Source organism: Neodiprion fabricii, chromosome 5 (assembly GCF_021155785.1).
Source record: "Neodiprion fabricii isolate iyNeoFabr1 chromosome 5, iyNeoFabr1.1, whole genome shotgun sequence".
Taxonomy (NCBI): domain Eukaryota; kingdom Metazoa; phylum Arthropoda; class Insecta; order Hymenoptera; family Diprionidae; genus Neodiprion; species Neodiprion fabricii.
The window spans coordinates 17,057,712-17,070,568 of NC_060243.1; the positions used below are offsets into that span (position 1 = coordinate 17,057,712).

At 38.6% G+C, this 12,857-nt stretch overlaps 1 protein-coding gene and 1 long non-coding RNA gene across 2 annotated transcripts in view; one reads left to right on the forward strand and one right to left on the reverse strand.

The window, feature by feature from the left end:
- Window positions 1–12,857, reverse strand: part of LOC124182706 (UPF0489 protein C5orf22 homolog) — an 801,650-nt gene that overhangs the window by 759,791 nt on the left and 29,002 nt on the right. The window lies entirely within an intron of this gene.
- Window positions 1–12,857, forward strand: part of LOC124182718 — a 49,841-nt gene that overhangs the window by 23,388 nt on the left and 13,596 nt on the right. Inside the window, exons 2-3 of the long non-coding RNA XR_006870841.1 lie at window positions 3,581–3,926; window positions 4,032–4,111. This is a non-coding gene — a long non-coding RNA (uncharacterized LOC124182718). The remainder of the gene's footprint in view (window positions 1–3,580; window positions 3,927–4,031; window positions 4,112–12,857) is intronic.

Below are 12,857 nucleotides of genomic sequence, written 5' to 3' on the forward strand. Positions count from 1 at the left end.
GTAATTACGGTTTAAATAATTACTGTGACACACCGCTTATTATAAACCGACTATAATAGATACACGGTGTGGCCGATGACAAAGAAAATAATAACCGTGCACAACGCTAAGCGTTACGCAAGTAATGCGATTTTTTAATACAATCCATTATGCAAACTACGATAATTATTTTGTCGGGATCGCATTCGAATCGAGATTGTTTCTTCTTCTAGCACCATGCGACTGCTTTTGAACTCAAACGATAATGATGACTTAATGTTAATGATTATCAGACTGTTTAATTGTCACTGAAAATGTTTCTGCTCTGCTCTGGAAATTAGTAAATATGTGTATCGAACGAATTTATTACAGTCGATCAATTTTGTCGATGACAGAATCAACTGCAGTTTAAAATTTCAAAGTGATGACGAGAAAATAGTCGAATGAAAATTCAACGTCAAGTTCTGAATATTTTACACGTCAGAACTTTTCTTTTTGGCGTATCTATCAACAAGATAATATAGTAGCTACAAATTGCCTCGTTTCGTTATATGTGATTTAAACATTAGCTCCGAATTCACAGATAATATTACTGGTAAATCCTCATGATGGATTTTCTAATCGATTGCTTTTCTGATTCAATTCGTTTCACCTCAACTAAAATACAGCGAGGAATATGATCTGGTATTTGAAAAAAATAACTCCGGTCGTTAGTTTCTTATGCCAATTAATCATTATTTTTAAACCAGCGTAGTGATTTTTTTTTCTTGATGATCAAGTGTTTAAATATTTTAGGAAATATTATTCGACTTTCAGTAATAGCTTTTCTCGAATTGTAGTGAATATACCGAAAAAAAGAAATACCAGAAACTTGAATTTTTAATTCGAACATGAAAAAACTCCAAACTGTTCGAAACGTTTCACAATCAAATTACATAGATGCGATCTTTCGTATCACAATCACACACACACGAATCATATTATTAATTTTACTGAACTTTGGCGCAACGTGGAACGAAGAAAACGAAAAGTTTAGGAAACTCTCACTGAGACTGAAATTTTTAAACGCTGTGTTTTGAAGCAAAAACACCCAGTTGGGCGAACAATTTCAGAAGACCGACATTATTATATCATTATTCGCAAAATTTTTATTTATTTTTTTGAATCATCTCTCAATTTCCGTTTATGAAATGACGGTACCTCAGAAATTCAAAAAAAAAAACACATAATTTTCAGAAGTCTTCTAGAATTTTCTTAGAATTTAATAGACGACCTTCCGTTCTCAATTTATTCTAGCTGACTGTTACATATTTAGATACAATTCATCCCGCAACGTTTCACTCGATTCTTCAAATAGTTTTTTTTTTTACTTTTGTTTTGACGTTTACTCGTTTCTTCGTCAGTATCGTTCTTCATTTCAAAGTTTTTCTCCTACGCGACAATTTTCCCCAGTTATCCCAATTCGAACGCGTAATAAAAGAAACTAAGCTATTTGGGACTGATCGACACACGAGCTTTCTTGTTCGTCCGACTGGCTTCGATTCAATTCAATAAACTTTAATTTCACTTTTCAAACCTTCGTTGTATCACGTTTTTGGTTGAAAAAAATTTTCGGGCTGACTGTACATCCCGTGCATGCCTAATTTGTAAGTGGTTTAATCGTACGTATGGCGTACATACACATATTATACATATGAATATACATACCTAAGCAATTGTTAATACGTCAATACATATTACACATGCATCCAGGCACGTCGGATACACATACGGCTTTATCAACTATTGCCAATTATCGTTATTATTTTAACAACTATTATTGATGATTCCGCGGTACAAATTACTGGTGATGACCGCTCCATTATTATTGCAGAATGATTGTAGCCAGAGAATAGTAAACGTGTCGGTTATAATAGCGCAATAAAAGTTATACCCACAGAGGGGAAACACAAGTTGGACGTTTTTATGTATATACTAGGATAGTCCTTCTCTAAGGGTAGGAACATTTTTTACTGCTACGCTCCCCAGACCAATTTGGAATGATGAAAAAAAAAAAAATATGTGTATAGTTTCACGAATAATTCGAATTCGGATTCCTTGCTGAGGCGCGCCTGATGTGGCTATGGTCAGGTTAATATCAGGCACGTCTGATCTGACTCTGAGCAGGCTCAGGTCAGGCAAACTCTACTACGGTGCACCTGATCTGACCCCGACCGAGCCTGACGCATTGCAAGTACCGCGAGTCGCCACCAGGCGTCGTGAAAGTCCTTGGCGTTCTCATGATAAAAGTATCAGATGACTTGTAATAAAGTGTGGCCACCCACCGGCAAAATCATGCAAAACATCATTTCGCAAGTTATCATTTTTATAAACATCTATCTACAGATAACAGATTCTTATTCTATTTATCTTTTGCTTTGCATCCACGTAGGACTAAGTTATTTCTCACGTTATTTCAAAAATCAATAAATCTGAACATTTGTTGCCCGAGTTTGATCAGGTAGTGCCCTCAACCTGCCCTGATAAACGCCTGATGAGGCCATTATCCAATTCTGATCAGGGACTGAACGCATCGAGGCCTGAACTCAGCCGCATCAGGGCATTCTGGAACGGTGAACGACACATTTCCGGTCAGGCTCCGATCAGGCGGTGATGATAATGTCCACGCTGGTTGTTGAGGCACGAGTCAACATTGACGTAGCGGCCTGAAACTTTGCATAGTGTAACGATTTTAGTTTCTTCTACAATCTACGCAATAAAATCAGACAAAGACGTAAACACATAAAATCAGACACCAAGAGAAATTGAGTCATTTGTACAATTTTTGGAATTTCTTTTTTTTTTCTTTTATTTCTCCACTCTTTCTTAAATTCGTTATTCTATGGTGACAATATAAAAGGGACGCTACTCGTCGCAGGTCTGACGAACTTAGCCTGATTGAAAAAAAAAAAAAAAAAAAAAAAACACTTAATAAATGACACACAGACGTATAAATGAAAAAATAAAACGACGACTGAGGAGAAAATTGTCCGTAAAATAAAATTGAGACGAGAGAGGTTTTTTAGTCGGACATGTAGATATGTACCAGAAGACGGTGATGATTTTAAAAATGAATAAAAAATATTATGATTGAAGTCTGTGTATTCTCAGTCCTATATTCTGTTAAAATTTCTACCTGGCCAGGATTTACGCTTCAACTCACTATTGTCACACGTCTTATATTCTCTGTCTCTCCCACTCTGTCTTTTCTCCTATTTTCACTGCATATCGTCACAATGGTTTATTTTTTTTTTTTTTTTATGATTTGGAACAGGTCTGGGGGGTGTCACAATGAAAATTTTGCCGACCCTCAAATAAGGCCACCCTATAACATAATATAAACCGCGCCGTAAATTGATAAAGAAATTTAAGATAAGTTGAGAAGTAGGGAATCAGTCGGACAATATGAATGATCAAGTTCTGCAGATCGGTCAAACCTGAGGTAGCCTCTCGTATCCTCTATTTTCATTTGACGTTCAACTCGTTCATACCCTGCAGCTTTTTTGACCTCGATTTTTCTCACGTTATTCTTTTTCACGGCCATTCTTGCGGGCGTTTAAAGGGTGGGTAATGATTCCTTAAAACGAGCATCATGCGCCTGCTGCCGAGCCCTGATCGATGCAGCTCTTACCCTTATTTGGGCCGAAGTTTATCGGCCGTATTTCTACCGCTGCTTCTCCTGCAATGCTGCTGAAGTTACGCCGCAAATAAAGAATCGAGGGTAAAGGTATACGACTGCTCGTGCCTGCCTTCTTCATCGGAACACCTTTGTCTCTCATGATTAAAAACACCACAGCTGGGAAGACGACGCGGTCGTAAGGCGAGCCTGCTGCCGGGATGGACAAACCCTTTTTTAATCGCCGAGCGTATAAGATGCAATTAAACCAGCTCCAGGCCGTATTATAAAGGTATATACCACGTATATGCACGTATTTGCCAATTGCCCGAAGTGAATCATATGTTGGCAATTAATGCGCGTCTGTTTTTGAGCAATAATATCGTACAATTTCCAGGATAATTGGAAAGTCACAAAGCGACATGAGGCACTTAATGGCCGCTGAAACCCGCCAAAACAAGTGGATTTGGGCTGATCGTGAGTAAAATAATAATAATATGAATGATAATAATAACAACGTCACTATCTCATTAGAATTTTGGAAATCTGATGTCAGATTCGAGATCAACGACCCAAAAAACCAACAAATATCAATCTTCTTGAAAATCTAAATGGTCTTAGTTTTTTTTTTCACCATCTCGTATACATTAATTTCGAATGTTGCAAATCTGACCTTAGATTCATGCGATCAGTGATCCAAAAAACCTTACATTACGAATCTTCATTCAAATCCATCCATTCATTCTCCAGATATCGTCATTTTTATTTTATTTTTTGGAATTTTGTTATTCACTTAGTTCAAAAGTACTGAACCGATCAAAGCCAAAATTTTATCAGTTCTAAGTCTTAAAAATTCACGTCGATTGAGACCAAAAACATGAAAATCTAGGTGACTACATTTCGAGATATCATCGGGCGAAAAATTTATCACACATACATAGATACGTACAAACATCCAGACGTGAATCCGAAAATAGTCGGAGGTGATTTTTTAGATCTTTAAATGTCGAGATCTCGTGAAAACTCAACTTTTCATTTTCGGGGTGTTTACAATAACTTCGTATTTTCTCTGAAAACAGAGAAACGGGAAGTTAAAAAACTCTACTTTGCATAAAATTATGGTAAACCTTAGTTAATTATGGCTGTAATAATTTTAATCGAGCTTTTCGATCGACTGCGAAAAACGACACGCAAAATAATACAGGTTGCATGTTTATAGTGAATTAATGCTTTGTTTGAAAATGTCTTGATCAAATCCAGAATTCATGTCAGGTGAATTTAATAGAATTCTTTTCTGATCTGAATTGTTACGACTCAACTGTTTCCACCGAGATTTATGGTCTTTTGTTAAAACTTGTCCCGGCTTGATTAATTTGAAATCTCAGATTCTTGCATTTTCCTTTCGATACTTTGTAAAATAACAAAACCGATTGAAAAAATTTCCAGTAAGGTTTCTTCAACTAATTTTGACAGTGAACGTAAGTAAAATAACATCCTCAGAATGTGACGGAAACGAAACCGAGCATATTCAAAGAACACAAGTTGAGAAAATTTTTTATTACATCGGTAAAAAAAATTATAATCCTTTTCAATTTGATTGATTCAAATCCATATTTCCTATCGATACCAATGTTCAATATATATTCAATTGCCAATGTATATTTCACGATACAAACTAAATTCCTAATCGCTGTTCTTGCTGCACCCTCAAGTACAAAAACTTACGTTGTTTTCATGTGTGGTATTTTGTTTCACTGGCTATCGGATGGTGCGGGCATTCTATCGTGAGGAGTGTTCCTAATTTGGATAGGTGCGATATCTCCGAGCGATTCATCAGGCGTCCTGATGATGTTTCCAATTAGTGTAACTCGATCGTTCAGTGATGGATGTTTCACCACGATATCGGCGCCAGTCGTCGTGTAAATTCCGCATATTCCAACGTCTCTTGCTAATTTTTTATCTTTTTTTTTCGTTTTTTCGTCGCATACCGAAGTGTTTGTCTCACTTTTTGGTAGTTCACGATAAGACAAAGAATACCGTGGATTTGTACGTGCATCGGCGTCTAGAATGCCTCCAATTCGTTATAATGTTTTTGTAGTAGTAAGGAAATTGAAAAAACATTTCTTCAGCTAATTTTGGACCCATACCAAATCGTGTTCTTTCTTTGAGAAAATGTTTGGTGTATTTATAAAAAGTTCGTAACGTCAATATGTCTCGATCAGAGAAATTGAAGACGAATTATCCAAACCTCATAGAATCTGGAAGGCTTAAAGAAAAATCTGAAACGAATTCATGTAGCAGTGGACAATTCCGTCTGTGGCAATCCTTAAATACGATTCAAAGAATGAAGTTTCGTATTTTCGGATATCCAGGTACTTTTCCCTGTGAAAGCTTGCGACATGGTTTTACACGCATCGAGCCAGTTTGAAAATCGACAGCGTCGAAGCGTAAAAAAAAATTATACGTAGAAAAATCCCGACTCGAACCGGAGATCGACGCAGTTTCAAAAGAGGAGCGAACCGGCGCAATGAAATTGCGTTATTACAATAAAATTCCGTACAAGCAAGCTCGGTATTAAAAAATGTCCGTTCTCGATACGGTGCAGCGCAGACGCAAGGCCTCCTTATAGAGTTTCATACCCCCATAGCGCGCAGCGTGTATGCGATTGCTGTTTATTACACGGCAATAATTTATATTTTTGCTCCCCGGGTTCGTTAAACTGGATACGCGAGCATTGAGCATCCTGCGCAAATTAGCTATTTATTGAACGACTCGTGCTGCACGAACAATTCCGAGCCGAGTGCTCTGCGCAGTATGTGGCGTTGGAAGTGGAAGCTCGGACTGGTGCACAGTCTGCGCCGTCCTCGAACCTACGGAGATGTTGTACGCAAGAAAAGGTTACAAGCAGTATCGCGTGTGGAGACACTGCAGAGGCTGACGTCGGTTTCCTGATAATTCAAAAAACCCACCGCCCGTAAAGCCTGCGCCTCTTACCTTACGAGCAGTATCAGTGGAACCTGCTACTCGTAAAGGTTGATGGTTATTGCCGGACTGTTAGCGGATATTGCAACGAGCTCGAAAAGCTCTTCGGAATCATTATTTTACTCGAAATGAAAGACTGGTCACTGCCCGACTCACGGTTGTTATGCCATATCTAGGAATGTAAAAAGACCTGATTGAACGTTCACCCCATTATAATGTACCCAATATTCGTCTTTGTACCATTTGTACCATTCAATGATTCGTTTATTTAATCCATCCAGCCGAGAGTCTCAATTTTTTTTATAGTCGGTGTTGTGAGCGCGAATCATTGTTTCACTCCGAATGCTGGGCTTTTTATTCCAAAGCATAGTTATCGTCCCACATAATCTATCAATGAACAAAGACACGACTAGACGGTCACATCGTTCTACTACTCACTTCATCTTTGTACTGTTCAATGGATCGTTTGTTTATTTTTTATGGGTATTACGACCGCGGCGAGAAGCTCTATAGAATCTTCATTTTAGTCAAAATGAGGAACGGTTTGTTCCAAAGCATAGTCATCGACCCAGCTCACTCAATCAGGAAAGGTATAAGTGGACAGTCGCATCGTTTCACTCCTCATCTTGATACAATTTCATGGTTTATTTGTTCGTTTTCCTTTTCCTAAAACACAACGTTTTATTTTTATACTGAGCGGATGCTCTATCTATCAATGTTGCTCATTGAGAATGTTGATCCTCTGTATTGTGATTGAATTGCTCCAGGGCAAACTTCTGAAATGTGTTGCCACTACGAAGAGTAGATTTTCGAATGCAGCGAGTCACTCGGGTTCTTTATTCTCTACTGGAGAAAAATGTACGCATATACAAAATTCATATCAAATTATCTCCAGCCGTTCACTTTGTTTTATCTGCGGTAGACGGAGAGATGCATCATTACAGCAATACTACCAATCGCTCGAGTTTATAAACAGGCAAAGAACTCGTAAAGATTCACTCCTTAAATCAGATCCTGCTGGAAGGAAATTACGAGAAAATCAAGATTCAAATTTCTTACAACGATATTCAATCAAACTACTGTATCTGTTTTCAAATTTTAAATCGTTGTTCAATCACTCGCTTGTGAACAAGTTTCTAAACACCAAAGTCACTCGGTGGATTGAGGAGGACATTTAATTAGTCACGGAACGTCAAGTGAAGATGTTCCAGAAAAGTTTCCAAACTTCCAGTATAAGAGAAAGTAGACAGACCGTTGTACTGGTATGTGTTTGACTCCGAATGACTTCACAGGATTCGAAATAAGATGTCTACGCATAATTTAAAGTGAGTCAGATTGGCTGGAGCTGACTTCGGAAGATTAAATACACCTTTCAGTGAGGTCAAAATATTTCTCTGCTACTCCGCAATCGTTTTGAAAGCAACATTCCCTTAACCATCGGCAAATGAAATACTTGAACAATTCTGGACAGGTATTCGAACTGAATAAAGAAAAAAGTTATAGCTGACGAGAAAGCGAAAGAAAACGACAAGGATAAGCTCACATAATGATGAAAAAATAAGGTCCTAACCCTTGAGTAATGTTTTGACTTACACTTATATATTTCTTTTGTTTGAAAATCGAAGTGTACATGTAAGCTTGAGTATTCAACGATAGAAATTCGCACAAGCTTGGGTTAATTCAATTCGCGATGCAAGCTGATGGGCATACGTCATGTGTACTCTACCGGATTAATTAAGCGTGAATGCAGGCGCGTGATGCCGACTACTATAAAAGCGTTTTTGTATATACAAGGTGTGCTATTTTAAACGAGTCACCAGGATGCGTAAAAAACTAAGCGTGGTAAAGACTGAGTTTTATAAAAAAAAAGTTATTCAATTGCCAGAGAGAAATATGAAATGCTCGTGTATAAATGAATAAAAACTTGTACCTCTAAGCAAATCAAATCCAGACATGCCAAACGTATTTGGATTTTGTCATTTCAACAATTTTTGCCGAATTGCAGCGCTTTGAATTTTCGTATTGGCTATAGTCGAGGTCGGATCGCGTTTGGAATTAGTCTTGAGGCACGTTCATAAATTGAAATTGTACACTCGAACTCCGGACGACAAAAATTCAAAGCACTTTAACTCGATGGAAAACCGTCCGAATGAATAAATTCAAAACATATAAATTCGGCTACAGTTAATAGCTACAAGTTTTACTTTGGAAAAAGATCGGTTTCCGTTCGAAAATAAAAATGATCCTCGCGAAGATTTCTCAAATGTGTCATCGATTTCCAGGATAGATGCACTTCTCGAAACTGAACAACCTTCATCCAAAAATTTTATCGTGCAGTACCACCCTCAAGGTTTGCGAGATATCCTGACGTTCCGTTTGAAATGGGTACACCTGGTACGCAGGAATCGTTTTCTGGAAAAGCATAAGGCGCGCCTTATACCTGCCTACATAATCGGACATTACACATATAGTAGAAAAGAATTTTCCCGTGGTGTGGAGAATATATATAATTGACTCGCGGAGTAGTTTGCGCAATTAATTACGGTAATTGCCACGACTCCAGCGGCAACTGGTAGAATAAATGGTAGAACGACGGAAGGGGTATACGGCTACAACACGTCTGGGTTGCAAGGCGTCGAAAGAGGCGGACGTCAAAACGTTTCCTGCCCAAGGTAGAGAGCCGCGTTGCAGGTAGCTGGCACATCGTGAAGGCTTGATATTCAGCACCCGTGAGCCGCGTCTACTTGTCTACCCGTTTGTCTTCACATCTGCATCGTGCCGAGGTGTGCGCTCCGCAGTCTGGAAGATGACCCCACGTCCAGAGATTCACCTGTATACCAAGATTTTACACCTCTCTCGGAGTGGTGGGCGGTAAAAGCTCGAGTCGAACGTTAATTGAGTTGGGCAAATGTGATGGGATAGCATGCAGGAGTGCCAACCTACGATTGTTCCGTACAGTGAGAGAAATTTTTAATTTCGTTTACCGCTCGGTCCATAACTATTTTCATTTTTTAACCACAATCGAAAAATATAGTTCTAAGTTCAATACAAGTTCTAAGACAATAGCGCAAAATGGTTACGCGTACCTCGTTTTTCGTAATGCCAAGAATATTCAAACAGTTTTTTTCACGATACCTGTTTTACGGAATTTTTCTAGATACTATAACAAATGAATTCAAATCGAAAGTTGAAGGATTAGAAAAAATCGTTTCAAACATCTCCAGTAATGTTGTCTCCGTCGACGACGGTGAACACTGATAAAAATTAATGAATCAGAATGAAACTGAAAACCTCCGCCGACCAATTTCTCCCAAAATCGGAACATTTTCAGATTTTCTTCCATCATATTAAATTGCGAATTTGGATCTGGCAATCTGACTTGAGATTCGTGTACAGCCACCCGACAAACCGACGAGTACCAATTTCCATAAAAATCCAAATGCTATTATTTTTTTCTTAAGCTTATTGAATACCCCAAATTTAAATTTTGCAAATCTGACCTTAGATTCGTGATTAGCGACCGAAAAAAAAACTCATGCTACAAATTTTCATTCAAATCCATTCATCCATTCTCAAGATATCACAACTTGTATTTCGTCTTTTGGAATATTGTTATCCAAATAATTGAAACAGTACCGAACCGATCAAAGCCAAAATCTAGCCAGCTCTAAGTTTATAAAAGCCACGTCGATTGAAACCAAAATCATTGATATCCGGTAATTCGTTCTCGAATAAACTTCAAAACGTGGAGATCTAGTGAAAACTTGACTTTTCATTTTCAGGGTAATTACAATAAACTCTTTTTTCTCTGAAACCAGAGAAACGAGAAGTTGAAAAGAAAAAATGGAGTTCGGAAGGATAAAGGGCAACTGCAATGGTACGTCGATTTGTCACGGAATACCCCATACGTGCTTGAACTCGCTTGAATATACGTGCCTGGCTTATCCCCAAGAGGACGTATTTTCCCGTACTTGAAGAGAACCCGATCCCTGACGGAGATTGAAACGGACAGACGTACTTAGTCCGCGATCGTCAAACCGCGCGGCCGCCATCCTGCTGTCGTATTTTTTGCGTCATTAACCTTCATTGTTCGGTTTTTTTTTTCTCGTTTTTTCCTCTTTTCCTCTCCTTCTTTTGAGATTATTTATAACAGCTGAGCCCGCTTTGGCCGATATAGATTTGTCATTCCCGGCCTCGTCTCGATCTTGTCGACAATCCGTGCATTACGACACATTTCACATTATGCAAACAAAATGCCGACCGCACAGTCATGCATCACGAACATGGCGATCGATTAACAATGCGACTCGTCAGTGAAACTCGATGATATTTCCATTTGCTTGAAATTTGAACTCGTAAGAAAGCTTCGTTAAATAATTAGTTGAAAACCCACTTTCAATCAATTATGTTCCACTTGTGCCATCGTATTATTTAAAACAACTTGAAAAAGTACCATTCTTTAAAAGACCCTGAGTACAATTTTTTTTTTTTTATTTGTTTAGTTCTCGGAGAAGCGTAGGGAACGAAAGTCGATATCGAAATTCCGGTTCAAGATCCTTGTCGCAGTAACAAAATGACTTTTAGAATTTGTAATTATAAAAAAAAAGAAAAGAAAAATCCGACTTTTCCAAACAGAAATTATCGACGGATGTAAAAAAATATTCAGCAAAAGAAACAAGAAAAGAAATACAAAACAGCTCCAGAATTGAAAAATAATTTTTCTGTGTGTGAAAAGCAAAAAAACACGGATGTGTTGATTTTAAGTTTTCATATAAAATTTCTACGCACAGTAAAGTATAGTATTGCGATCCGAATGCAAAAATTGCACTGATCTCTGTTATAAATGGTCATCTGATTCCCATACTTCAGCACACATGGCAGCTAATGCCGATTGGGCCCGAAGAATCGACACTAGCGCTGCAATACCCGAAGTTAAACTAACGAGTCACGTGGGTGATGGCCTGTCAGAAACAGATCCAGTCACGTGGTAGAGCGTGGGAAAATTTTACTGGATACGCCTCGTGAACAAAAGTCACGTGATTCGTTAGTTTCGTTTTAGCTATTGAAGCGCTGGTGTCGATTTCGTCTGCTTCTAATCGACTCAGGACGTCGTGCCGAGGACGCTGTTCGACCATTCAATTAGTAAATACATACAGAGATCGATGAAAAATGAGTACAAGTGCGGACAGTTGTTTCGACAGAGGATAAACGCATTCTTCAACTCAAGAGCGCATATTACTTGAAACAAAAAACGCATAGCACGAAACTTGCAGCTTGCATCGTCGGTCATGGCTTGACGGTATTAAAAGCGATTACAAATACCAGTGGCGTACCTAAGAGGCCGGCTATGCCTAATATGCTAATCGGCAGGATCGATTCCGCCTCATCGATATCCTCGCGTGCGTGAAGTCCCTGTAAATGGAGAGGATGACGCGTGTCATCCTGCCTCAAGAATCGTTATGGAAGACCCTACGAAACGGAACGAAACGGAACGAGGCGAGGAACACGGACAGCTGCAGCCGTGCATTGCAGAGTGAAACAGACTTGCGACAGTTTCGTGTTTTACTGTTTCTTGCCTTCTCACACCGTTTCATGGAATGTTTAAGGTGTGAATATATAAAGTGTTCTTCCTCTTCGAGCACAACTGTAAGAATGTCTGTAAGTGTGTTTACATTTTGGAATCTTACGCTTCTGATGCGAAGCTCGGAAGACAGTCAATGACCGTCTAATATTGAAATGCGGATATGCATTATCAATATTAATATTAATCACGAGGCATTTTTCATTGTTGAAACATATAATTTTGAAAAACTGGTAAATTCGAAAAATTAACGACGGAGCCAGGAATCGAACCTGGTATCTAGCGATGCTTTACCGGAGCCTTACTCCACTAGACCACCTAGCCGCCCTCGTTTAAGGTGGTTCTCCACCCAAGTATCGTATCGGATGGGTGCCAAGCTAGGGCCCTTACGTCATATTGCGGATAATTGACCGATCCCTGCGAAAACTAAGTGAACATGAAATCGTAGGATTGACATGAATAATATTGCCAGAAAAACTCTGAATTAAACGAAATCTGAAAATAATGTTAAAATGTCTTGCATTTGAGGAGTCGTTACGTTACCGCGAAGTGAGAACATATAGCAACGTTGCCGTCTTGCGTCTTACTTTGATCGTCGGACCTCTGTATCGTTGACATCGCGGAAATTTTAGTCGAGTGAATTTAATGGAATTATTGAAA